At 38.8% G+C, this 25,616-nt stretch overlaps 1 long non-coding RNA gene across 4 annotated transcripts in view; it reads right to left on the reverse strand.

Annotated features, from left to right (window-relative positions):
• LOC107053144 overlaps positions 1-25,616 on the reverse strand; it is a 188,994-nt gene that overhangs the window by 93,914 nt on the left and 69,464 nt on the right. For all 4 annotated transcript variants that reach the window (XR_006938739.1, XR_005858530.2, XR_005858531.2 and 1 more), the window contains 5 exons: positions 23,152-23,222; positions 17,436-18,013; positions 14,392-14,606; positions 8,342-12,432; positions 638-6,513 (listed from right to left, as the gene is read on the reverse strand). This is a non-coding gene — a long non-coding RNA (uncharacterized LOC107053144). The remainder of the gene's footprint in view (positions 1-637; positions 6,514-8,341; positions 12,433-14,391; positions 14,607-17,435; positions 18,014-23,151; positions 23,223-25,616) is intronic.

Raw genomic sequence — 25,616 nt, forward strand, 5'->3', positions numbered from 1 at the left:
TGACATTCTCAATATTTTTGAGAAATTAGGGTCTGGAGGAAAACTATATGATCAATCAGCATGTACCAGTACTTACATATCTTAAACATGTTTTTGACATTCCAAGGGTATGAACTAGTTAATTAAGTTTACAAAACTTTCTGTAGCTTTTATTTTAAATAAGACCTTACATTATTAAAATTCCATAAATACACAAATCAATAAGAAAAGAAAATGAATCAAAATCTCCCCCAAGAAAACTTGTGGGTGAACAAATGAGCATATATGAATGATCACTTTCTATAAATCTCTACCTGTTGGTTCATCTAAATCTCTACCAGTCTTTTACTTTTTGCCACCACAAACCTCTAGCACTTATTCTTAGAGGTTTCTCTGTTTCCTAAAGGCAAGGACATGCCTGGCTAAATTCACACATATTTCCTCTTCTGTCACTCTTTCAGTGAGCCTGGCTCAGTGAGCAAACTTTCTTCCCTGTGGACCTAAGCATGGACCCTGTGAATCTATGTGCTGGGACTGGGTACCACAGGATGCTAGGACTGCGCAGCACTGCATTGCCTCAGGAGCTGCAGCTCTGTCTCTGAAAAATCAGCACCATCTGTTTGAAGAGGCCTCTGAGATCTTCAGGTCAGGTTCTCACCTTCAAAAAGAAGAGCAATTCTGCTTCCCAGGGCTCTAGGTAGATTTATCTCCTTTGGAAATGGCAGAGAGAGCTTTTAGCAAGGCCACTTCAAGATCACCCAGTGAACAAGAAACCTGCATAGCATACATGGCCGGATGCAATTGAAGTCTGAAGGGCAGAGCTGACCGTTCCCCAGACCAGCTCATGCTGTTCAGGTACAAGAGGATACAAAGGTTATTTTATCCCTCTGCTCTGGGTCACTTTCCTGTGGAAAACAAGGGCATAATGAGAGAAAGATGGGAAAACCCCATAGTCACCAAACTTTCCCTTCCCTAGACTGGGCAGAAACCTGCAAGTTTTTGCTTTGTTGTAGCAAATCATAACATTGCTCAGTAACAAAAATATCTGTTTATTGTACTAAATCACATAAATAATTGCTGTTTGGAGTGCGCCACACAATGTGCAGTAAAAGGCTGCTTGGGCAAACAGCTCCCTGAATAATTTGGTAAGACAAGACCATAGAGGAATGGAAAAATATTTTATCTTTATATACACTGGGTACAATACCACCCCCACATTGCTGCTGACGGCCACAAAATGCGCAGTTCTGCTCTTCGTTACCCATGGTCTACAGGGTCAACTGGCTGTTACTCACTGGAAAAATATTGCAGATGTCTCATTATAACTCAGTGCGTTAATACCAGCAGCCAGCCACTAATCCCCAATTATCCTCATTGCTCAGCACCTGATCTTGAAAGGATTAGGAGCATGAAAAACAAACTAAAACAAATTGCACTAAAATATTTAAATAAAATGATCAAGAAAATCATAAGACCATTAAAATACTGTAGGAAATAGCTCTAATGCATTTTTAAGAATTCTTGTGGTGATTTTATTCTTTACTTTATCTCAGCTGTCGAATAGCCCTGAAAATCCTCATGTTCTTTTGCCTGACTGTGTACAAGGTGCTGCAGAGTCCATGCTTAGTTTTAGGTTGCTTGATGGCAATCACTCCCTTCTTGTAGATCTAGAAAACACTACCCACAGCTACTACATTAAGAACCATAACAACTGTCAATAGTTGTAATGTACAACCCTTAATTAATTAGCATTTGTATTTTGTTTTATGATAGCTTAAGTAAGCATAGCTACAACAAGCACAAATTGAATGGAAGAACAGCTGTATTAGGTTTATTCAGAACACTGGAATATTTATTGTACTAGCTATAATAATAGTTGAGAGCATTTTGAAAACTTAAATGTCTCTTACTTTTCTTATTCTGTTATTCTATATCAGGTTGAACATGCACACATGCATTTTCTGAAAGAAACAACAAAACACTTTCATTCTGTGAAGCTGATCAACCTGACATGAGAGGAATCTTGAATAAATTCTTTTTTATTGGTGGCAATTCCCCCCTTACCAAGTAAAAATTGCTTACAGTCAATATATTTCCCTATATACAAACAAGTACTTTTATTACTCGATGGGGACTATGCATTTACTTTCAGGATGCACGAGATTTGTTATCCCAAAGACTATAAATATACCTGTATGAGTGGAACTACTGAAGAGGAAGATTGCACAAATCTCCTGTCGTTACCAGATGCTATCCTGGTTCATCACTGAAGCTCGTGTTGTGGCCTACAACACTACCTCAAATTCTAAACTGGTTCAGGTCAGAGAGCCTTTGTTTTTTCAGACTGAAAAGTTTTGAATGGCTGTTTTGACTGCATACCATCTGAGTCACCTGTCAGCAGCGCAGAGACATAAGCATTTATTAACAAACACATGTAGCAATGAAATGGCAGTGGATCTCGGGAACTTTCTAGCCAGCTTTGCTGCCAAAGACAACATATCATGTAGTGACGGCCTCAAATTTCAATGGGAAGGATGGAAACCTCAAAAAATTTCACCTCAGTTAACCACTGGCAGAAATAGTTTTTCACACCTTGAATATTTTCTTCCCTTATATTTTCTTTCCATGTTCTAATCCATAGTTTTCCCCTTGAGTCTCTGAGATGATACCCTTGCTCACTGTCTGAGTTTGACTTGATAATACAGTCCAACTCTGCTATCACAAGTACTGATTTAACTGCTATAGCTGAAGAATATATTTTATTTTTACATCAAGTGGTCCTTTCTGACCTCTGCCTTCACTGTTTGTTTCTTTGCTCTATTGATACAATCTATTGTTCTATTTTTATTATTACATTGCCTAAAACTACTGCAGATAGAGCAGTCTTCCCTGTCATAACACTTTGCCTTTGCATAATTTCCTACCGGAATATGTAGGTGGGATTTTCAGAAACTCTTAACGGTGACAGTATTATAATTTGACAGGCATTATAATTTGAAAAAATAATCTTTATATTGTAAATCTTAACTATGTACATATAGTCATGAACTGATCAAATCTGTATTTTGTCTTTTGTCTCACACTTCGATCCTTCAGAGAGGCACTCTGCTGATAATCACTTACTCATACAAATGACATTTTATACATTGCCCAAATACATTTATAAAGGCTTCAAGCATTATCATGCAGTCTGTGGATGGGGAAAGGAGCTAGTAAAAGTTGACTTAGTTCCATGTTGTTGATGCAGGAGACTCTGGCTACTGCCAGACTAGTACTTCAACAACTGCTGACCTTCATTTGGTGAAGTCCTTCACAGGATTTGGGTATGTAAAAAAAACCAACCAACCAAACAAACAAAAAACAACAACACACACACAAAAAAAAAAATAGAATCATTGTGACTTATTCCTTTTTGAGAAAAGACAACCACTGTACTCATCGGGGCTTGGTGAGGGGAGTTATTTTCTGGAAGAAAAAAAAAAAGTAGAAACATGCAGTGGAATTAATATCCACGCAGGATATATGAAATGATAAAACAAAATACATATGGTTATGACTTACATCATACCCACATTTGTTCCTCTGAGCAAAATAACCCTCCAACATAGGAGTTAACAAATCTCTGAGAAAAATCCTGGAAACAAACTAACCAAATTCAGTCTACTACCATTTAAGACTCGCACCAAATCTTCCCTGTAGACACTGTTTGAATCTAATTGTTTTATAGTTTTGATGGGTATTCATTGTTTTGGATTCTTTGGGTTGGAGTTCTGATTTTCTTTTGGGTATCTGATGTGTTTTATTTTTGCTTGCTCTTTGGACAACAACAGATTATCATTGAAATTTCCTCTGTATCTGCTGATACAGAATTCACCCAACTACTCTTCTAGAATTTGTTATCTGCTACAAAATCACTTGCTGTGTAACATGTCTACCAGCATTTTTGCTCCATGTTATTGGTCCTCATGTCAGTTTGCCTCTGACACTTGGATGTTTCAGTACCTCAGCTGCCTCCTTTAACCCAACTTCCCCCATGACATTTTAGTTTCAATATTTTGGACTCTAATTTATATAACACTAGAAATAACAGTGCACTGATGATGTAGCTGGAGAGGGGGAAAATGTGCAGAAGTGTTTCTACAACAATGGGAAGAGGCTATTAGAAATGAATTTGCTAAGAGATGAGTCCTTTTAAACCCAAGCCATTCTATGATAATTTGGGACACTGTGTTGGTGCCTATAGAGCCCCCAGTTTTACAGTTGCAGATGTGTGGCGTTCTGAAGGAAGCAGGAGTTACCACTCTTAAAGCCCAAAGACTGGGAAAACAGCAGCCCTGTGGCACTGGCAGAGACAGTACAGTGTTAACTGCTTCCCTCTTAGGGCCAGGGAAGATCACTTGATCTGAACTCCTGGGACCTCCTGCCTGTAATTAGCCTGATTTGCTGCTTTAACCTTTCTCCTTGCATATTCCCAACTAACAAAGCTAATTAAAGATCCTGAACATGTAAGTTTCAGATTGGCCTGCAATGCCTACAGCAGATTCCCTGCACTCATCCAGCCCTGCAGACACAGTGTAAGACACATGTGGAAAGACCCTCCTTCTAGCTTGGCAGGCCAGAGGCAGGGTCTCCTCCCTCTAGCCCCTCTAAACATCACGGAAGGAAGGTACAGTAGCTGTGACTGGAGTGGATCGTTTAATTATATTGTGCTTCACATCCTCCACTTACTCAAAATATGACATTTCTTTTGAGTAGGTACATGGTCACATGAACAGAGGAAGGCAGAGCCAGTTGTCCCCACCCATCACGGTGGGCCCATATGGCTTGCTCAGATAAGAAAAGGTTAAGCATCACTGTCCTATACAGAAAGCATAGGAAAAATCCATCTGACATGGTTTTCCATGCTTTTCTCAGTGCTGCTTTGAAAAAATAATTATGAGGAAAGCATAAGGTTTGAAACTAAGCAGCACTTTGCTCTCTTCTCCTGGATAATTTTCCCCTTTGGGATCTTGACTTAAAGACCAAAGAACCACAGGGCTGGCACTTCTTTATGGTGATCCCAGTATCATAATAGTGCTGGAGGCTCAGAAATGAATAGCATCTGCCTGGCTGGATCAGGCTGGCCGAAAAGCTTTGAACATCAAACCACCTGACCCTTGACACGAGACAGGTTGATTTATTATACTGTTAGCCCTCTTGACAACATGCACTGTGGGTTTGGCACTGTCTGGTCATTTTTCAAGCTCTTTGCACATTACTGGCACCTATATCCTCTAACACATTACATCAGGCAGCTCAGCTACAGAATGCTAAAAGCTCCTCTCTTCCTTTATCCCTCCCTCTCTCCCTCTCCCTCTACATTCCTTCCTTCCTTCCTCTCTCTCTGTTTTCTCAAATAGTGAATGAATATGTGAACCTAAGGCAAGATAAGAGGTTAATGTTTTTATCAGGGAAAGAATAAATATACATGATGTAGATGAGGTCAAAAGGATGAAGTAGAGGGTGTTACACTATTAATGCATTTGCAGTGATGCCTATTAAGTGATGTCCAATTATTCAGAAAAGATATTTCCTGATTTAGGGAACTCACAGCCCTATAAAAAGTCATATTTTTTATCTACCACAGAATAATCCAAGCCAGGGGACAATCCAAGAACAGATCTATCAGTAAAGGAGTCACAATATCCTTCACATTTCAAAGGGCTAAAAATTGCTACTGGCCTGCAGGGATACAAAAATGCATTTCATCGATGGCCACAGCCACAAGTGTGTCCCAAGGACAAAAAAGCTTACCTCTAAAGTCAGGAGGAATAGTTTATGGCTCTTGGACTACATGCAGCTTGTACATGTATCTTCAGTATTCATCATATGCGTCATGCCCATGTGCTACATCATAATCATGGCTAGCAAAGCAACTACTGAAGAGTATCAGTTCACAGCTATGAGAGGATATAAATCAGCTGGGGCTGTTTGGACAACCATCATCTTCCAAGTCATTTTCACATGACCAGACTGACTGCACACTACAACAGAGCTGTTTCACGTGCAACCTCTGTTTAGACAAGAAACCAGTCCAGAGGCCTTTGGCTTTTCTCACTACCTGAAGCAGAATGTTGGCATCAGCAAAAAGATCAAACACTGACACTGATGAAAATTCTGGTCAAGACTCCCCACAGAAAAAGACAGTAACCTCGGTGTAGTCTTGGATGAGCACGAACTCTGCTCATGAAGTCTTTGTCAAAGAAGCATCCTATAGTAACAAGGTAATCTTCAACCTCCCAGTAAGAGCAAAAAAGAAACTGCAGCACTGAGTCTGGAAATAGGGAACTGCATAGAAATAAATAAGCCCATTAAAGCCAAAATAAAAGTGGCAGTGGAAGAATAAGGTGCTTGTAAACAGAACGGAAACTTAAAAGACATCACAGCGAAAGCACAGTACTCAGCAAAAAGATTTTAGAAGTGTTCTTACCCCAACCTCACACGTGGATATGTCAAAGAATAGTTTTAAAGGAGGTGTTCCACTGAAAATAGAAGCTTTGTCCAAATAAGAGAAATGAGAAAGAGAATAAATTAAATATTTAAACATCAAACAACAATAAGGAAAGTCAAAACGATTAAGGAAGTAATCTTTTAAAAGCATGAAAATTATGGAAAGAAAAAAAAAAAAAAAAACCAAAACCCAAACAACACACCTCTTTCTCAGCACAGAACTAGAAGGCCAGCCAGTGGTCACCAGTGATGTTCAAAATGTTCAGGAAAAATAAAAAAAGATAAGACAATAACAAACTAGTTAAATGATTGGTGTGTGTTATTGTCCATTATACATAAGAATTCCATTTTGCAGTCTTTCTCTGCAGAGTGGAATCTGTTTAAGAGTGGCTTCAAGGCTGAGAGTCAGCACAGAGTTCCTGAACAGACCAGCCCAGACTGAACTCATCCATATGTCCATAAAAATCTATGCTCTGCAAGTTGTAGTTTAGCTACATTAGCTTTGGCACTGAAAATGTTTCAACTTTTGGAAAGATCTCAGAGAAACTGGAAACTGCAGATGACAATTTTCATGCTAGATAAAGTGGTTGGATCTAGAAGAAAGCATGGAATTAGATACAAATCTAAAACAACAAGTAGGTGTAGAATTTAATTTTGTACTAGGAATCAGGTCTCACAGATTGAAGTTCTCTGAAAGAGCAAAAAAAAAAACAGGTGGAGAATCATAGAATCGCTAAGGTTGGAAAAGACCCACAGGATCATCCAGTCCAACCATTCGCCCTTCACCAATGGTTCTCGCTAAACCATGTCCCTCAACACAACATCCAAACGCTCTTTGAACACCACCAGGCTCGGTGACTCCACCACCTCTCTGAGCAGCCCATTCCAGTGCCTGACCACCCTTTCAGAGAAGCAGTATTTCCTAATGTCCAGCCTGAATCTTCCCTGACGCAGCTTGAAGCCATTCCCTCTAGTCCTAGCACTAGTCACCCGAGAGAAGAGGCTGACCCCCAGCTCACTACAACCTCCCTTCAGGTAGTTATAGAGAGCAATAAGGTCTCCCCTGAGCCTCCTCTTCTCTAGACTGAACAATCCCAGCTACTTCAGCTGCTCTTCATAAGGCCTGTGCTCCAGACCCCTCATCAGCTTTGTTGCCCTCTTCTGGACATGCTCCGGGGCCTCGATGTCTTTCTTACAGTGAGGGGCCCAAAACTGGACGCAGTACTCAAGGTGCAGCATGCAGCGGAGAAAAGGTATCAACCTTCAAGGAGAAGGTTGATACAAAAGGATCTGAAGATGTTCCTTTGCTAGACTCTTAAAGAACCAAACCTACTACACATAAGAAGAGAAAGTCCTTGCATAAATAAATTATTTTTGAAATGACAGGGTAAATGACCAAGAATAAAAGGCCAGTTACACTCTGGAGGAATTTTACTAAGGTAGTCTCCCAGGGAGCTATGATAGAGACTTCCAAAAGGTCTCCAGTCTTTAACAAGTGGATTGTCAGCTGAACTGCAACATTGATAAATGCAAAACCATAAGCATGGGAAAAACAAAAGTAATATACTGACGGCCTATATATTAACTCCTGCTGCTCAAGAACATAACATAAGAATGGCCTTTCTGAGTAAGGCCCGTCTGGCCTCATACTCTGCCCAACTGAGGCCAATAGCGTAAGTTTAGAGAGAAGTATAAAAAAGGCAGTAAAAGCTCCTCAGTGAAGTTGTACATTTTATGATCACTTCATACGAACAGTTCTCAGAAAAAAAAGATAGCTCAGTGGCCAGCAATTGTCAGATGAAGAAACTATTATTAGGGAAGGGAATTAACTGAAAAGGTGTAGCAAACAAACCAGGAAACATCATTATATTACCGTGTTAAATGCATGGTGGGCAGACATTTAGAACACTACATCCAGTACTTTTCATCGCCAAAAAGGTATGATGGAACCTGTAAAGGAAGAGTGTAGGGTAATAGAAAGATTACCAATAGGAATTCCTTCATCTGAGGACATTTTAAATAAGATACTTCAGCTTGTAAGAGAGATGAGGAAGGAATGATGTGATAGAAGTACATCAAAACAGTTTGAAAGAGGAATGTGGTTGGTTTTTTTTTCACTTCTCTCAGATAACATTCATACAGATTAGATTCTTTTTTAGATTCTCAAGCAGAACTGGGTTAAGTAGAGAATGCATCTTCAAGAAGTTGCTCCCAACACTTCATATTTTACTGCAGGACTTCAGAAAAGTGCAGAAAACTTCTAGTGGTTTGGTATAATAAAAGGCTCACAGTGAAACAAAACATTTCATTAACATGTACTTAAATGTTTTTTTAATCAACAAATCTCCATGACTCACTAAGGGGATGTGCCTTCTGATTTGACAGTTCTTGCCCCATACATCAACAGCTTCTCATAGTATTTCTAGCCTAGCAGTGTACAGAACTGTTTTTCTTTTTCATTATGGTTTAGGTTTTTTGTTTGTTTGTTTTTGTTTTTTTTTTCCCCATAATAGACAAGCAAAGTGCGCTAACTAGAAAAAAAATATTACCTGTTTTGCTTGAAACTTGGGCACTGTTGTTGGATTTGGAGATTGCTAGCATGAATCAAGCCAGGTGAACCACAGGACATCAGCTAAGGCATGGCAGGGGAGCCAATAATTCCAACACTTATGCAACACAAGAATCATTATATGCTTAAAAGAACTGAAGAGAAACTATTCGCTGAATTCCATATGAAATATCCACTTTCAGTGTTTAGAAATCAAGAACTCACTCTGTACATGAACTTTTAACGAAACTTAATTTTGCATCTTCAATTCTGCTTTTTCATAGAGAAAATTATTTGTCTAATCTACAGTTCTTCTGAGGATGAAGTGCATTTGCACTTGATGGAAGAATAACAGCGTCAAAAGTTATACAGAAATAATAAGATACAGAAAACAAGGTGAACAGACAAGATAAAAATCACAGATATGTTTTCATAAATAAATAAATATTCAAATCTTTATCATTTCAGGCTAAAATTACAGAGAAAGAGATTCAGATTTGGGAGAAGATGGTTGTTTGAAAGGAACATATAAGCATCTTAGCCCCTTTCTATAAAAAAAGACTTTTAATTAATGGCATTACCTGCAATTTAGAAAGCAAAGAAAGTTCAGTTTTGTCTGTATTGAGCACTGTCAAAATGCTGTAATAGTACTCTGCAAAACCTATGATTTAGCCATTATAAGCATCTTCTAGTCCATTGGCCCCATTCTGCTGAAAGTGTTCCTTACATCAAACCACTAATTTCTACTATTTTATCCCTTCTCACATATTGCTCTGGTCATTCTGTGCTGCTGATTCACAGCCCACTTCTGCATTCTGTTCCCTCTTTTGCCCTTCATCTTCTTTCACATTTTCCCATAGATACTTCTCACTCTCATGGATACTGCTAATTCCGACACCTAGCTGTTTTAACCTGGAGTTTTTGCTTTGTTCGTGTACATTCCCTTCTCTCTGGTTCCCTGTCTCTGTTAAGATTTTTGTTCTTCTTTCCTATGGGTCTGCCCAAGTTACATTACTCCTTCACTTCCTAGCGAGACTCAACCCCAATCTATGAATGGTGCTTAGAACTGTTACCACCCTTATTATCCCTGTCAGCCCAAGCAGAACATTAGCAGCTTTTCCTCATATAAATACCTACATAATTTCTTTCTATTAAAAAAACTACTATCTAAAACTTTTTGTTATGGTTCTTTGTAATTTTGCCCTTGTTGATGCAATAGATTTCAGCCCCTAGTACACATGCATGTGGATCTTCTGGGCAGTGACAGTTCTGAAAACCTATTGCATGACTTCACATTCCATACTACCCAGACATATACCTATGTTCTCGCAAACTCTTGCTGACACTTTCCCTCAGAGTCTGCAGATTTCTGCCACTACGAACATAAGCAACAACTTTAAAACTACATGAAAGTATTGCTAAAATCTAGATTGTTCTCTATCTTTTTCTGAAGAGTTATTATACTTCAAGGCATAAGCACTCCAGGATAGAACTGTTATACTTCAAGGCATAAGCACTCCAGGATAGAACTTAGTAGTAGTAGTAGTAATAGTAGTATTAGTACTAGTAGTCATAGTAATAGTAATAACAATAATAGCACTACTAGGGAAAAGTTTAAAAGAACTCTATTCATTTACACCTCCTTGTCTCTGGTAGGCTACCCTTGCAAATGTTTCCCTAATTTTATCTTCCCTATTCCCTAATTTTATAAATAAATTTATCTATTTTATTTATACCAATTTCTTCTGGACATGATTTGTTGCTGTGGATCCTGTATTTTCTATGTGACAGATTTTGTCTAAGTGCTTGTGCATAGCCCATTTCTACAGCAAGATATTTTCTTCCCTGTTTTTCTAGAGGGCACCATTTTAATTCAGTGAGAAGAGGAAGGACATTATGAAAATGAAGAAGGAAATATCTACTTGTAACTGTGCCATGAAATAAGAACTTCATGAAATATCTTTAATATATATATTATATATATATATATATATAAGATATATTTAATATCTTCAACCCTTTGAAACAGTACATTGTAGTCAGGAAAATATGTTTAAAAGGGTTTGACTCATGTCTGATCACTGTGTGACTGAAACAAAATGTAAACAACACTGTGTATCTTATTTTTCTTCCCAAAAGCTACAGATAATACTAACACAAAGGTGCTCCTTCCTCCAAACTTACAATGCTTTTTCAAAATGGTAAATACTTGTGTTTACCAAAGAGTTTGACTTTTCATTAACCAACTGCCAGCAGTCCAGCAGTCATTTCCATATTTGTAAACATGCTCCACATGTATTTGCAGGTACAATCTATTATTTTATTTACTTTTACATTTCCACCTGGCAGTTGCTACTTGAGGAGTGAAAACAGAAAAAAACAGTAATAATAAAGTGCAGATAAGCCCTGAATGGTAGCTTTGAACACCAGCTATTATCAATTAAATGATGCATTTGTTAACATTAAAGCAAAGCTATAGTGAGAAGAGAATGTGTGATGCTTTAAACTTTCTACATATATGGCTAAAGTATGTCTTCAACTGCTGTAACTCAACATGCCTACTAACTGTTAATACAGTTCTTTATCCTGACCATGTATGGCAGGATAGGGTGGGGATGTTCCCCATCCCTCTGTAGGTCCGTATAGAAACTCACATGTTGGAACTAGAAGATCTCTGTGGTCAACCAAGGAAAGATCAACGAATCTAGTGGGAATACAGGACACAAAGGAAAGCATACCCAGGCCATCTTTTAGATAGAGACAGAGAGACCCTGCTCCTTGAAGCTGTTTCTTTGAAACAATAATTATGAAAAAAAATACTAGAGTCAAGACTTTGGAAATCCAGAAACTCTGAAGTTCCATCAGATAATCACCTATGCCAATGATGCTTAGCATGAGAACAGCAATTGCTATAAACTGCAATAAATTGCACCAAATGTTTTAAGAACTGACCCACAACGTAGAGAGATCAGTATTTCCTGTAGTCAATTTTGTTATCAATTTCTTGCACTATATAAAATCTTTCTCTCTCCACTCTACTCAACCGTATTCCTTTTAAAGAAATCTCTACTTATATTTATCCTACTTTTCGTAAAAACATTAATCAAACTGCAGTGGTCAGACTGAGTATCAAGAAAATATTCCACTAAATAATCAACAAAGAAATAGATAGGAAAGTAATGATGATTGGAATGGAACAAATTAATCTTCAAAACAATTACAATGTTCTGACTTTCAAGCAAAGAACAGGCACTCATCTTACTGTATGAATTTCAGTATCACGTGGGAAATAGTTCCTGCAGCTGGCAGGTGAAAGGATTCCTGGAAAGTCTGTCCCATTGGTCACAAACCAGTCAACGGAGATTTGACTTCATCTGCATGTTCTTCCATGTTCATTTGAAAGGGACGTTACCAAGCTAAAGAGAGACAACTCACAGATTTTATTATGGGTACATTTATCTAATTTGACAGATCCTATGTAGTATCTCCATTAGCTACTTCTGGAGGGGATAAAAGGAGGAGAGTTGTCATTAAATTCACTGATTAAACAAAGATAATAATCACCATCAAAACAGAAGAGTTCAAGGTGTGAAGGATGATTGTGGAATAAAAAAAAAAGCAGAACAAAACTTAGAAGACTAATAACTTTTTGTGTGCATGCATGTGTGCCATTAGCCCATCAGCTGGATGCGGTGAAAGAAGGGAAGGACAGCAGTATGTTGGCTAATCACAGAAATAAAAACCATCAGACAATGCACCTCTTTCATTCACAGTCTACAGACAGACAATATCTAAGGCCTGAAACCCACATCCCTTCTCAGTCCACAATCCCAACAGCGGTAAAATGACTTTTGAAGGCCAGAGTAAGTGCGTGAACACATCATGCAGGTACTGCAGTGCACTGCATGGCACTCTGCAGAGACAGAAAAGACATGGAATTTGAACACTCTCATCCAAATTAAACCCAGAATGAAAACTTCCCTTCCCTGTCAAGTGTTGTAATCATAAACCTACTGCTCATAGATGAAGCATCTGAAAAGCATCTTTGTAGGTATCTGTTCTCATGCAAGGACTGTGACCTGTGAATAGCAGCATGATCTGCAGATGTGGGGACAGTTTATCCCATGTTTTGCTGCACTCCACCTCTCACAGAATCTCAGATGTTGTATGACATGCACGTACACAAGCAGACTCCGTGTTGAACAGTGCCTCAGGCAGTACACACTCCCAGCATCCACCTCAGTAGGACTGTGATACAGGTATCCAAGTAATCATCAGGAATTGTGAGCACAGGAAGAATTATCACCTCCAACTCAATTCTATCAAAGGCAGAGCTAAGCTGGCAGCATGCAGGCATACTCAGAGACCTCTAGATCTCCCCCTGCAATGTGTTTCATACTAACTGTGATATCCAGTTCTCCAGAATAAACTCCTCATTATCAGAGATAACAGAGATTGATGTATTCTTCCAAGGATGACAAACAAGTTTTGAACTTATTAAGATCTTGAAAAGAATGAGGATGGCAGAATTTGGGACACTTGATGTTGGGATATTATGTGTTTCTATAATACTGCAGAGAGACTTTCCTTACTAATTGTGGGAGAGCTTGTTTACTCTGCATACACAACACATGAGAAAACAAAATCCATCCTTTATCATATTAGATGGTATTTATTTGACTGATGAACTGATAGCTGGGCCACAGTTTTTAATACCAAAATCATTTTAAAAAATCTATAATTTCTAGTTTGTCTGAAATGGGAAATTTAGAGCTCATGAATCATTTGCTAATACAACATTCTGTTGCTGTCATTGTACAGAAATGGCATGTGTTCCACAAAAAAAGCGAGCACCAATGTAACAGAGCCTGCAAAGGAGGTGCAAAAGGTGCAAATCAAACAAGTGTAAAAGAGATTGGTTTTTGTGAGGGAAACTGTTGTTCAAGAATTTGATTTCTACTCTAGATTTTGCAAGAGAATGAGATTCATCAGCAGCTAAAGTGAATTTTGGCCTTTCTCTCCAAAAATGCCTATGTTGAGGCAAAGATGTAGGAAAAAATGCAATGATGATTATACTTCAAGCTGTCTTCAAATATATGGATGCCAGATTACTAATGGCATGCCAACTACTATTCATAAGGTTTCATATGGACACAGTGACCCCCATGAGTCTCCCACATAATTTTACAGATACTGAACAGGAGGATAAAGAGAGCCCCCAACCTAAGTGACTGATTTTGAAACTCCTTTTTAAGACTGTAGGTTTCATAATCAGTAAAAATGTTCCAAGACATTTAACAAAAGCATTAACAACAACTCATGGAAATACTTTCAGATTTTTTTTCAAAATGTAGAGGGAAAAAAAAAAGGCATACTTGTCAAATCTGGAATATTTTGCTGAAATCTTTCATTTCAATAAGGTTTTCTTGGCCTTAGGAAACTTTCTGTCCTCATGGTGCTGGATATCCTCTTCTCTTCCAAGTTGCAGTGAGCACCCAAATGACACAATATTCATGCAGCCCCAAGTTAAAGTCTACGGTATTGCACCAGATCTAGCTGAGCTTTTGGACAGCAGATAGGCAGCTATTCACTGAAAATAAAAAAACACAAGAAGAAAATTTGGATTTTTTTTTGGTATCTCAGAGGTACTTCAGGAATACATTCCTTTTAGTGAAAATATTATTCTAATTATTCGGTAGTGGGGTACAATCATCCAAAACAACTCCTAAATGTACATTTTATTCCCATCCAGCACCAATGATAGAGTAGATGATCAGATCAGGCTGGATTTTAAACCAGATAAATACTAACCACATTACTGATGAGAAGTGAGTCTTGGGTGGGGAGATTTTTACTGTTTTGAAATAGACTATTTAGTTTGACAGACAGTCTCAACTGTCACTCAAAATTCTAGGCTAGGAGTGGCAGTGGAATTTTAATTTATTTTAGATCTATGCCCTATCAGAACAAATGCAAGTCAGAAATGCAATAAGAAAAACAAAAAGTGCTCATAGACTAATTTGCAATACAACAAGGAAGATACAGAAGAATGATATTTACTATAAACTTTGATGTGAGGATGATATTTCATTTTAATTTACAAAATTAAGATCCTAGAAACTCAGTGACATTATTTTCCAGCTGGGTAACTCCAGCCAAAATTTTATTTGATTGCTTTAAGAATTCATAATTCTGTATGTCACTCCAAAAGTAATGCCTCCTATTTATTTCAATGGAAACGATAACACATCCAAAGAGCACAATAACAGTATCTGATAAAGCAAATTCTCAGCTACTGAACACTATTTTTCAACATAGACAACAGCATTAGCTATGCATTTTTGCTAGTGATGAACAAAAGTCTGTATGCTACAGTCGTAAAAATCTGCACCAGTGGAGGTGACCCACTGTTGCTGTCAGCACTGCTGAAATTCACCACCCACTACGTCACTGTGCTCACATCCACTGTCTGGTCTCCATAAATTTTCAGCAAGGGTCATAGAATAACAGAATGGTTCGGGCTGGAAAGGACCTTTATGGTCATCTGGTTCCAACCCCCCTGCTATATGCAGGGACACCTCCCTCTAGACCAGGTTGCTCAAAGCCCCATCCAGCCCGGTCTTGAGTGCTTTCAGGAAGGGGGCATCCACAGTGTCATTGGGCAACCTGTTCCAGTGTCTCACCACACTCACAGTAAAGAATTTCTTTCTAATATCTAGTGCAAATCTACCCTCTTCCAGTTTAAAACCATTTCCCCTTGTCCTGTCACTACATATCCTTATAAAAAGTCCTTCCCCAGCTTCCCTATAGGCCCCCTTCAGGTACTGGAAGGCTGCTATAAGGTCCCCCCTGGAGCCCTCTCTTGTCCAGGCTGAAGAATCCCAGCTTCCTCAGCCTGCCGGCACAGGGGAGATGTTCCAGCCCTCTGATCATCTTTGTGGCCCTCCTGTGGACCAGCTCGAACAACTCCATGTCCTTCCTGTGCTGGGGGCCCCAGATCTGGACACATTACTCCAGGTGGGGTCACACAGGATCAGAGTAGAGGAGTAGAACCACTCAACCTGCTGGTCACATTTCTGTTGATGAAACCCAGGATATGGTTGGCCTTCTGGGCTACAAATGCACACTGCCAGCTTATGTTGAGTCTTTCATCAACTGACACTCCCAAATTCTTCTCCTCAGGGTCAGTGAATGTCAATGGGTGCTATGTGTCTGCAGGCAGGAATTCAATTCCGCACCTTTGCTTCATATGCACTCCCATGTCAGATGCTATTTTGTCAGTCTGCCCCTCTACTGCCATCTATCACACAACAACAAAATGTAATGGAATACTGTCAGAAGGTTCAGCTTCTACTGTCATATCACTGACATCTGTCTCTGAAATTGTGGGCCAACATAGTAACATAGGAGGCATTACTTTTGGAACAGCCCTCATACTCTCCTTCTGATCAAGTGTCAGTCAAACTTCTAATTTACCATTGTTTTGGTTTAGAGAGAGGTCTGTTTAATTTCTGTAGGTTTTGAAGGGGAATAATTTTCACTGACACCATTTAATTTATTTTTAGACTATAACAGAGTTTCACTGAAACCATTTTGCCATCATAACCTTACACTGTAATGACTTCTTAACAGCACCTTCAAACAGGTCCTTCTAGACTTGCTTTGAAATAGTTTTCCCATAACGACTTCATATCTCTGATGGCATTGTAATGATTTCTTCATGAGGTCATGAACTAGCAATGAATCCCTTTTGCCATTGAAATCCTACAGTTCCTCATTATAGCCTCTGTCACTGTGGCATTGTTATGGGGTCTCCATCAGATAACAATGAAACCATTTCTTTCTTATACATTAGGTTTAAGCAATATTATCATCCTTCCGATACAGTCAGAGGTTAGGAAAGGGTAAGCCATACTGTTGCTTATTTCAGCATTTCAGTTCAGCGTGTGATTCAGGGGGCTGAGGATGCACTATGGCTACTGAACTACCATCACTTCTCCCATAATGAATGTGGATGGTGGTTACACAGATTTGAACAGGGAATTTTAGAAGAACAAAATTTAAATTTAAAAAAAAAAGTTGAAGAGATGCTTTATTGCTTTATTGTTTCTGGGCTTCAACTCAACAAACGCTGAACTTCAATCCTCTTAAGCAGCAAGATTTAGTTTAGATTTAAACCTGGATTCAAATCTCCTTCATTCTAAGTGTTTTGCTGCATTAAGAATTAGGAGCCTTGTCCCATTTTCTTATGGACTTGGAATAGTAAAGTCTCAATAGACTTGCATCTCATGCTAATGAAACACTGAATTACAATGGCTCAGGTAGATATTCCTTATGCTGTCATTTAAACAAACAAACAACTTTATACCTTCACACCACTTGCTAATCCTGACTATTCTTAAAGTGGAGGAACACTCACCTCAATTTCCAAGTCAATACATAGGTTACTTGCTCCGTCTGAGAACAAGCATCCTACTGGTGTTGCTGAATGTGAAAGTGCCCTATAGAATTATAGAATGGCTTGGGTTGGAAGGGACCTCAAGGATCATCAAGCCCCAGGCAAGGTCAAGGCAGCCCTAAGGTGCATCATCTCCTCCTTAGAGATACCAGAATGTTTCAAGGTGTCCAGACCTTTTTGGATGAAGTAATTCCTTTCCTTAAATTCATGACGGAACTCTCTTGGCCCTGGAACACTTCACTGCATTGCTTGCAGTGGGTGCACTACTTCATGGTGAGCATTCATTTATGGCAGATATGTTGAACACAGGTCAACTTCCTAGCCCTTTTCCAAATGTCAGCATAACTCCTCATCCTTTACTCTCTTCTAGAAAAGCTGAGCTTCTAGGGAAGAAAGGGAGGGAAACAATCAATAAAATCTGCCTGCAGATTACAGCTATTTGAACCCCACAATACAGTCAGCTCCTTTTTCTTTTCAGCAGACCCCAACAGATTGTTCCTCTTCTGATGTATCTCTCAAGCAGAAGTGAGAAGGTTTTCCTATCGGTAAAAAAGAAATAACACATTCTGATCAAACAAATGACTTTTAGTTTCAAAAATACTTCTGTACAGTTTTAATCTTTATCATGACTTCATAGCCAACAACCTTAACTCTGTCCTAATTTTCAATAATAATCAGTACTATCGCCACATGAAAATAGTCTACCTGGGCCAGCGAAATACTTAATATAAGCTCTTAACAGCCCCTATTATGTTTGACTATATAACTGAATATATATGTTTTAAATCTTCTCCACTATCATTTATACTTCATTGTACATATGTCTACATCTGAATGGCTATTAGAGAAAAAGATATCAACAATTGACATCTTTAAAAAAAAAATCAGATAAATGAAGCCTGAAGTATAAAATCCCTCTGATTTAAGTGGAAAACAATTTCTCTTTATAATTTTATGCAGTTATATTATCTCAAGTGTTAACTTCCTTTACCTTTGGCATTCCTATAATTCAATGTATAGTTCTAAAAAAACCAACACACCCAACATAAAATAAATTAAACTAAAGCGTAGAAAGAATAAGAATGGAGCTCCAGCTGAAAAAGAGATTAGAACACAAAGGGTCAAATTAATTCAAGATCCCCAAAACCTGGAACAGGTAAAATGTATTAGAAGGGAGGATTGGAAGTTCTGTAATATTTCCAAGTATACAGAGAAGATCAAGTGCTGCTTGATAACAGCATCACTCAAAGAATCCTGTGCATATGATCTTAGCACCTGAACTGTAGCTTAATATCAGCCCTTTCTACAGACTTCATGATGCACATATACAAACTGGGGAGGTAAGGCCTGGTGGCCAGACTGTGAGAACAACAAGATAAAGAATAGTTAGATAAGACAAACGTGTTGAAGTAAGCTATTTGCTGCAGGGCTAGGAAATTCCAGTGCCTTCCTTGGAGTGTCTGCAGGGAATATTACTTGTGTGTAATTTTGCTTGAATGTTTACTATCTTCGAGCAAAGCAGGCAAGACTTACGAGCATTTCCAGGTTACGAATTTCTCAACCAGCAGAAGCTGCCACTGGGAAGTGCCCTTTGCTACCACTGAGCAATATTCTGAAAAAGCACATTCCAGAAAGAAAATATTCGAGACTATGTCGGGAGCTGACATTTCAGTCCTGGAGGAATGATACACCAAAGCTTTGCTTCAACTCAGGCTATGCTACCAGTGAATCCAATATAAAGAATCCAATATAAACAGGCGTATCAAATATGCTTTAGCAGCCCAGAAGCACAAACTTCTTAGGCTTTCAGGGGGCCATGTACCTTAAATCATGAAGTGCTTTTAAAAATCTCAACTAAATTTACTTACTAGAGGCTTATTCTTTAGGTTAGATCTGGCTTTTTTAAGCACAGACCAAAGAAAAAAGCATTCTTTTAAATATAAAAGCAAGTATATTTCACGTTCTCCCATCTTTTTACCCATGTATGCATACTTCAATACAACAGGCTTGTTCCCAGAGAAAATCAGATTGAGTCCAATGACCAATAAGAGTTAGAAGATTACTGACATTATAGTCATATAAAACTAGCCTGAAAACTGACACTACTGCTAAAATTTCAAGGTCCATATTGTATACATGCATTGCCACCCCTTAATTCCATACTATTTTATCAAGAATAGTATCAAAATGAGGAACAGACAATGAAAACCAATCCTTTCACCTCACCCTTAAAACAAGGTCATGACATTTCTTAACAAAACTCCCATTTAAGGAGCTCAGTTCTGGCAGGTTCTTCTACTCTATGAAGCTCAGCTCTTCTCTCTTTCTTCACCTCCCACTCCCACACCCACTGGGAATGAGATGTAGTAGACATTAGCAGAGGTAGCAAAGGCAAAATTTAAGGTGGATGAGATAGAATAACATTATTTCTTGCCTTTTCCATCCCAAACAATTATCAAACTCCCTTTTAACTGAACATAGTGATATCTCACACATCTGAGAAGAAGCAAATTAAGACATCCGTACCTTTTCCTTCATCTCAGAAAGCAAAAATGCTGAAGGCTGAAAGAGAAGATCAGATCCCCTTACCTTTGCTATGTCTGCCCCTCCAAATGCAACTCTGTCAGAAAAGTATCCCACCTTTGTGCCTTGAGACAGAAATACTAGAAAGAACCCAAAACTTCAGTGACATGGTAGCCTAGGCGATTTCTATAAAGGCATGATGCTTACCTTCTGGAAGGTAACTGTTAATTACAGTATATGGACAACAGCAAATGATTTGTTTTGGAGTTAATGTCCCATTCAAAAAGGATTACTGTTGTTTCCAAACCACAGCAAGCTATTAATGGCACCCACAATGCTTAAAAAATTAACACTGGCAGCATAGTTGAGTATTTTGAAAAACTGGTCATTCCCTTGAGATTAATGAGCAATTTTCTGTCAAAGTGCAGAGTGCACTCTGGTAGAAAACTGACAAAAGAAGCACCATCCTCAAGGGATTATTTTTAACAATTCATTTTGTTGTGCATATTTAAAAGGAAATTTGGTAGATATCACTGCCACTCCAGAAGTATATTCTCATTTATTTTTTCCCTTTAACCATTATAAGCCAATATATAACAAGTTACAGTGGACTGGATATCTAGAATCTGAAATGACTCATTACAGAGAAATAACCAACAAGGTGTAAAATGCTGAAAAAGACCTTTTTTTCCCCCCAGTTGCTTTCAGTTGTTTTTTTAGACAAATAAGTAACAGCAATGTAGGCAACTAAGTTTAACTTAAATCAGTCATAATCGATTAACATGAATCATTTCACTATTTTTCCTTAGGTATTTCTAAGCAGATATTCTGTTTAAAAGTAGGAAGTTTCAGAAGAGACCTGTCTGATTAAAGAAATGCAATTGGAACTATTGTGAATGTAACTGCCACTAGAAATTTGAAGTGTGTCTTTTAATAACATCCATATCTTCTTCATATAAAGAATTACCTTACTTTAAAACTTTGATTTTTTTTTAATCAAAACTTCACCAAAATTCTAGTTTGTTTCCTCACTTACCATGTTACTATTTGACTTGCACGTCCACAGAGTGAGTCTGTGCCAGTCAATGTAGGCTTACCACAAAGTGTAGAATGGACCACATCAGCTCACAGGGATATTTCAAGTGAAAAAGAGTAGTTGCTTCCCACAGCTTGTGGGGTTACAATGTTGGTCCAGGGTTTCATCTCTTTTTTTTTCTTGCCTGAGGGCTACTTCCTATAATCCCTCTCCTAGAGCTCACTGAGTTCATTAGCTACAGCTCTCAGTTCCACCTGTTCAGCACTGAAGACATCCTCCACAGGCCTGGAACAGACTGGCATATGTAGTCAGTCTATAGGTAGGAGGTAAAAAAGAAAAAGTTTGACTGAATCTATTGCAGACCAATTCCTCTTGCATAAAAATCTTCGCAAACCAAGCTCCTCTTTTAGCTGTGGCAGAATTGCTACAGCTGTTAATGATGTCCACCTAAGAATATCCCATTCTGCCATTGAGATCAGGTCACAGAAAAAAACAGAAATGAACCGGATTTTGGAAAAAAAAAACACCAAAAGAGGAAAAGCAACTGCAACTTTCTAGCATTTCCTGAGAAAGATCTCAAAGGTGAAGAAAGGGAAATGGGCAAGTTTAAACAAGGATGGTCAGAGCCACCTGGCTAAGTGACTTTCTTTTCCAACGTTCTGAAAGCAAGTCATTTTTCCTTTCATTGTTCAGGACTTACATAGTGCAGTCCCTAAAAAGTACAGCAGTGCAGGGTCCCTGACAGTGTGCTTTGAGCAGCTTCCCTCCACCCCTCACCCTGACTGCCATGCCTTTCACTGTGAGGCTTGGCAGTACTCCACAGCTTTGTCCCAGTGTTCTGGCGGCTGCTCTCTGGCATATGGTCTATTCATTTTTCCCCAGCTGTTACTCAGCCAGGGAGACCACACTCTCTCTTAGCTACTGAACAAAGGTCTGAAACTGGGAATCAATTTTCTCCTTATTAAAGGAGCATGAGGGGCAGAGGGGAAGTGAGCGGACATTCCCACCAACCCTCTGCACCTAGGCTAAGTGCTGATTTGGAAGCTTCCTTTCACTGAATTGTCAATCAAGTATTCAGAGGGCGATTCAGGCTCTTTCATGCTGAGCACTGTTTGGGAGTATGTGGCAACTAGTCTTCCTTCCTCACTCTCCCATTCTTCAAATGGTTGTTCTGGGGGCTCTGATGATTCTTTAGGATCTTAGATTCCTAATTCGTGGAATAAACTGCATGGTATCTATACCAAAATCTAAACCAAAAGGTGAAATGACCAGAAATATAAAGGTAATTCACTTATACTTGAACTGTGGATATGACTAAACAGTTAAGGCAATTCTTACATAATATCTGATAAGGTTCCAGCACTGTTGCTGCATGTTTTGACCTTAAATACTCCAAAAATAAGGACCAGCCAGTTAAAACTGACAAAAGGCAATGTGACAGATAGAAGAGGTACACTGAAAGATTCTGAGACTAGACTGTACCTCACAAAGCCAATGCAATAAAACTCCAAGGAAGAAAACACTGGGGGTGAACTGAAATAGAAGGGCAATAAGATGACACAGTAGAGAATCAGGTAAAGCCTGAAGCAAGAGTGATTTTTACAAACACCCATTAGAAAACTAGTTATCTACATGAGAAAAAAAAAGAGATTTCATGACTTGCTGGTTTGGCAGCTTGCCACCAAATGAGCAAGACTGAGTCTAGAGTCATAGCTGGAAACTTCTTTCAGCCAAGAACCTTGTTTGTTTTCAGTTCCTTCTAAATAAACTCAAATAACATAGTATCAAGCATCAATAGACAAATTAAAAAGAAAAAAAAAAAAAGGAGAAAATGTGCATGCAGATTAATAGGGTACTGAATTAAGGAAGACAAATTGTAAGCAACAGAATTAATTTCCTCCTTCTCAGCCAGATAATAGTACAGTATGTAGGATTTTGGCATTGTCTTAGACAGCGTTGTAATAGTAACATCAGCATAAAAGCATAAAAGTCTGACTAAATAATAGGGCTAAGAACAATAAAATGCAAGGGAAATAGATCATAAGCTTCACATGCATTTCATAATTAGCTGAAGTAAAATGTTACTTCCACACAGATTTGTCACATGTGTAGATCTACCTGGCATCATACAGCGCAGAGGATGAACATGAGTCAAACGAAAGGTCCCCAGCATCTTCCTTGAGCTCCATCTAAAGTAAGCCAAAACATTACAGTACAGTAGTTCTTCTAGCACTTATTACATTGACTACCACCTGTGAAGAGCTCCCATTCTTAATGTTATCTGTTCAGTAACAGGCAGAAAGATATTGGCAGGTGATTACTGGTCTATGATTGACTCTGCTTCTTCCTTTCTCCACATATTCATCTCCAGCATGTCCTTAGTATCTGGCCTACCATAGCTTCCACCTTATCAAGTCATGTCATGTCTGATCCTTCTTCCTTTCTCTTCCTGCTGTGGGCACTAGATCTTCATCTGAAGGAGCAAGCAGCCCCAAATACTGTGGATGAGGGTACATGTAACAGTAAGGACAGATTCCACAATCTCTTTGTGGATAGTCGTTTGCTAGATTTGCCAATTGCTATGTTTCTCAGACTTTAATGTCAGCCAAATTTCTTTTGTCCTGAAATATACTGAAACCCATTTAGCAACCACATATACCTGTGTGCTCTAAGTAGTTCATTAACGCTAGGCTTTACATCAAAAGAACAAAGAGATAAAACAAAAAAGTCAGGGTCAAGACAGTTGTACAAGCAGCTGCAGTGAATCAGGCAATAACTCCAGAGCATGCACTGAAAGGACATTCTGCTCTGGTGTCTGTCATTGGAAGACAGCAGACTATGAGCAACAGTGACCACCAGGAAGTCAGCAGGGAGGAAAGAAATGTGCATTACACAGCTCTTCTTCCAGCCTGGAGACTGAAAGCTGTTTGTCTTCTTGTTGGAGTGCCAGATGAATTTGTGCTGCAAGAGGCATGAGAAAGTCAGGACTCAACAGATGAGAAGTTGCTACTAGAATATGTGCTGGCCTCTTTGGAGGTGCCTCAAGGAATATACACCAGCAAATTCTGCCCAAGTCCCAGTATCCCCAAATTAGGAATTTTGGTCTCCTCTACAGGAGTCAGTGAAGACTCCAGAGAGCAAATCAGAATACTTCTTTATGGAATACTTTTGGGTGCCTATTGTAATGATCAATCTTTGTCTTTCCTTCAGAGGTGAGCAGAGTTTAGTACTCATTCACATGCTCTGCTTAGGAGTATCACCATGACTTAACAGCCTGGTCAGTAAGCACCAACATCAAACAGATTTTTTTTTTTTGTCGTTTCTGAGCTGAATAAAGCAGAAGAGATATGAGGTAGAGCATCTGAAATGAGGATTTAAATGGCAAGCATACGTAGACACATACACATGTAGTTTCTGGTACATGAGGAAAGAAAAAAAGTCTGAAATTTTCAGATACAGAGTAGAATTGGGTAAACAGTAGAACTGGGTAAATTGGGTAACAGTAGAATTGGGTAAAGAGTAGAATTGGGGAAACAAAGTGAATTTCACTTACATGCTCAGTGCAAAGTAGATAAGCTTGAACACAGACTATAGCTCCTGTAGCTCCATCTGAGCAAATATGTCAATATTCAGTGGGCAGGAAGGCAGGCATGGATTTAAGAGGATAAGAATAGTTGGGGGAGATTTGAGGTAAACCTCAGATAAGAACGTGGATTTCACCTACTATGAAGGTATATCCACAGGAACCACTGAGAATTCTCGCCTCTGTACTTGGTTTTGGTTTCAGTCATTTTCACATACTATTAAATCCAACTTCCCAAAGTGGACCAAGGCTGTGGAGGTCTCTCTGAAATTAGTTAGCACTCTCTCAAATCATTCCTCTAGTCTCAATGAACCTGTCTGTAAGAATAGGTGTTCATTAGAGAGAGAACAGATTTCATCATCTGAACTCTTCTTACAGAAAATCGATCTGCTGCCAGAATTATTAAAATCCCCACGCTGAGGGTACAGCATAACACTGTACCCTAGAAAATCTGCTTCAGAAAAAAACAAGTATACAGGTTCACAGGAGTTGTGAACCAACATGGAGGTAGGGTTTTTTCACCTCTTTCACACTAAACCATAATAGCCTAGATAATGGCTCAAAACTTCCAGACTTGGGTATCTACAGTTTTGGGGCATATTTCCTAATTTACCCCAGTAAAGTAATCAAATATATCCATTCTCATATCTCTCTAGCATTTTCCCAGGTAGATATACAGAAATCATCTGGAATTCAGCTCAGTGCTCTGAGCATTCTAACACTTCTGTGAACTCAGCAGTTTCACATGAGTATGAAAAGTCTGGGTATGGCATTTACTCTCCACTTACAACTACAGTTTACCACAGCCAGTCTATTTTCTAATTTTCACTGCTAGAATTATTCTAGATGAGGCATCTCAGATGTTTGCATTTGTTTTACTGTGCACCATAATAATAAGCTTCTGAACAAGTTCCCCTCCATCAGTTCTACCACTCCAATCCAGTTGCTCTGGTCGCAACACTACTCAGTGAAGGCTGCCTTTCTCAGGCACCTCTGGAAC

This window comes from Gallus gallus, chromosome 3, assembly GCF_016699485.2.
Source record: "Gallus gallus isolate bGalGal1 chromosome 3, bGalGal1.mat.broiler.GRCg7b, whole genome shotgun sequence".
NCBI classification, from domain to species: domain Eukaryota; kingdom Metazoa; phylum Chordata; class Aves; order Galliformes; family Phasianidae; genus Gallus; species Gallus gallus.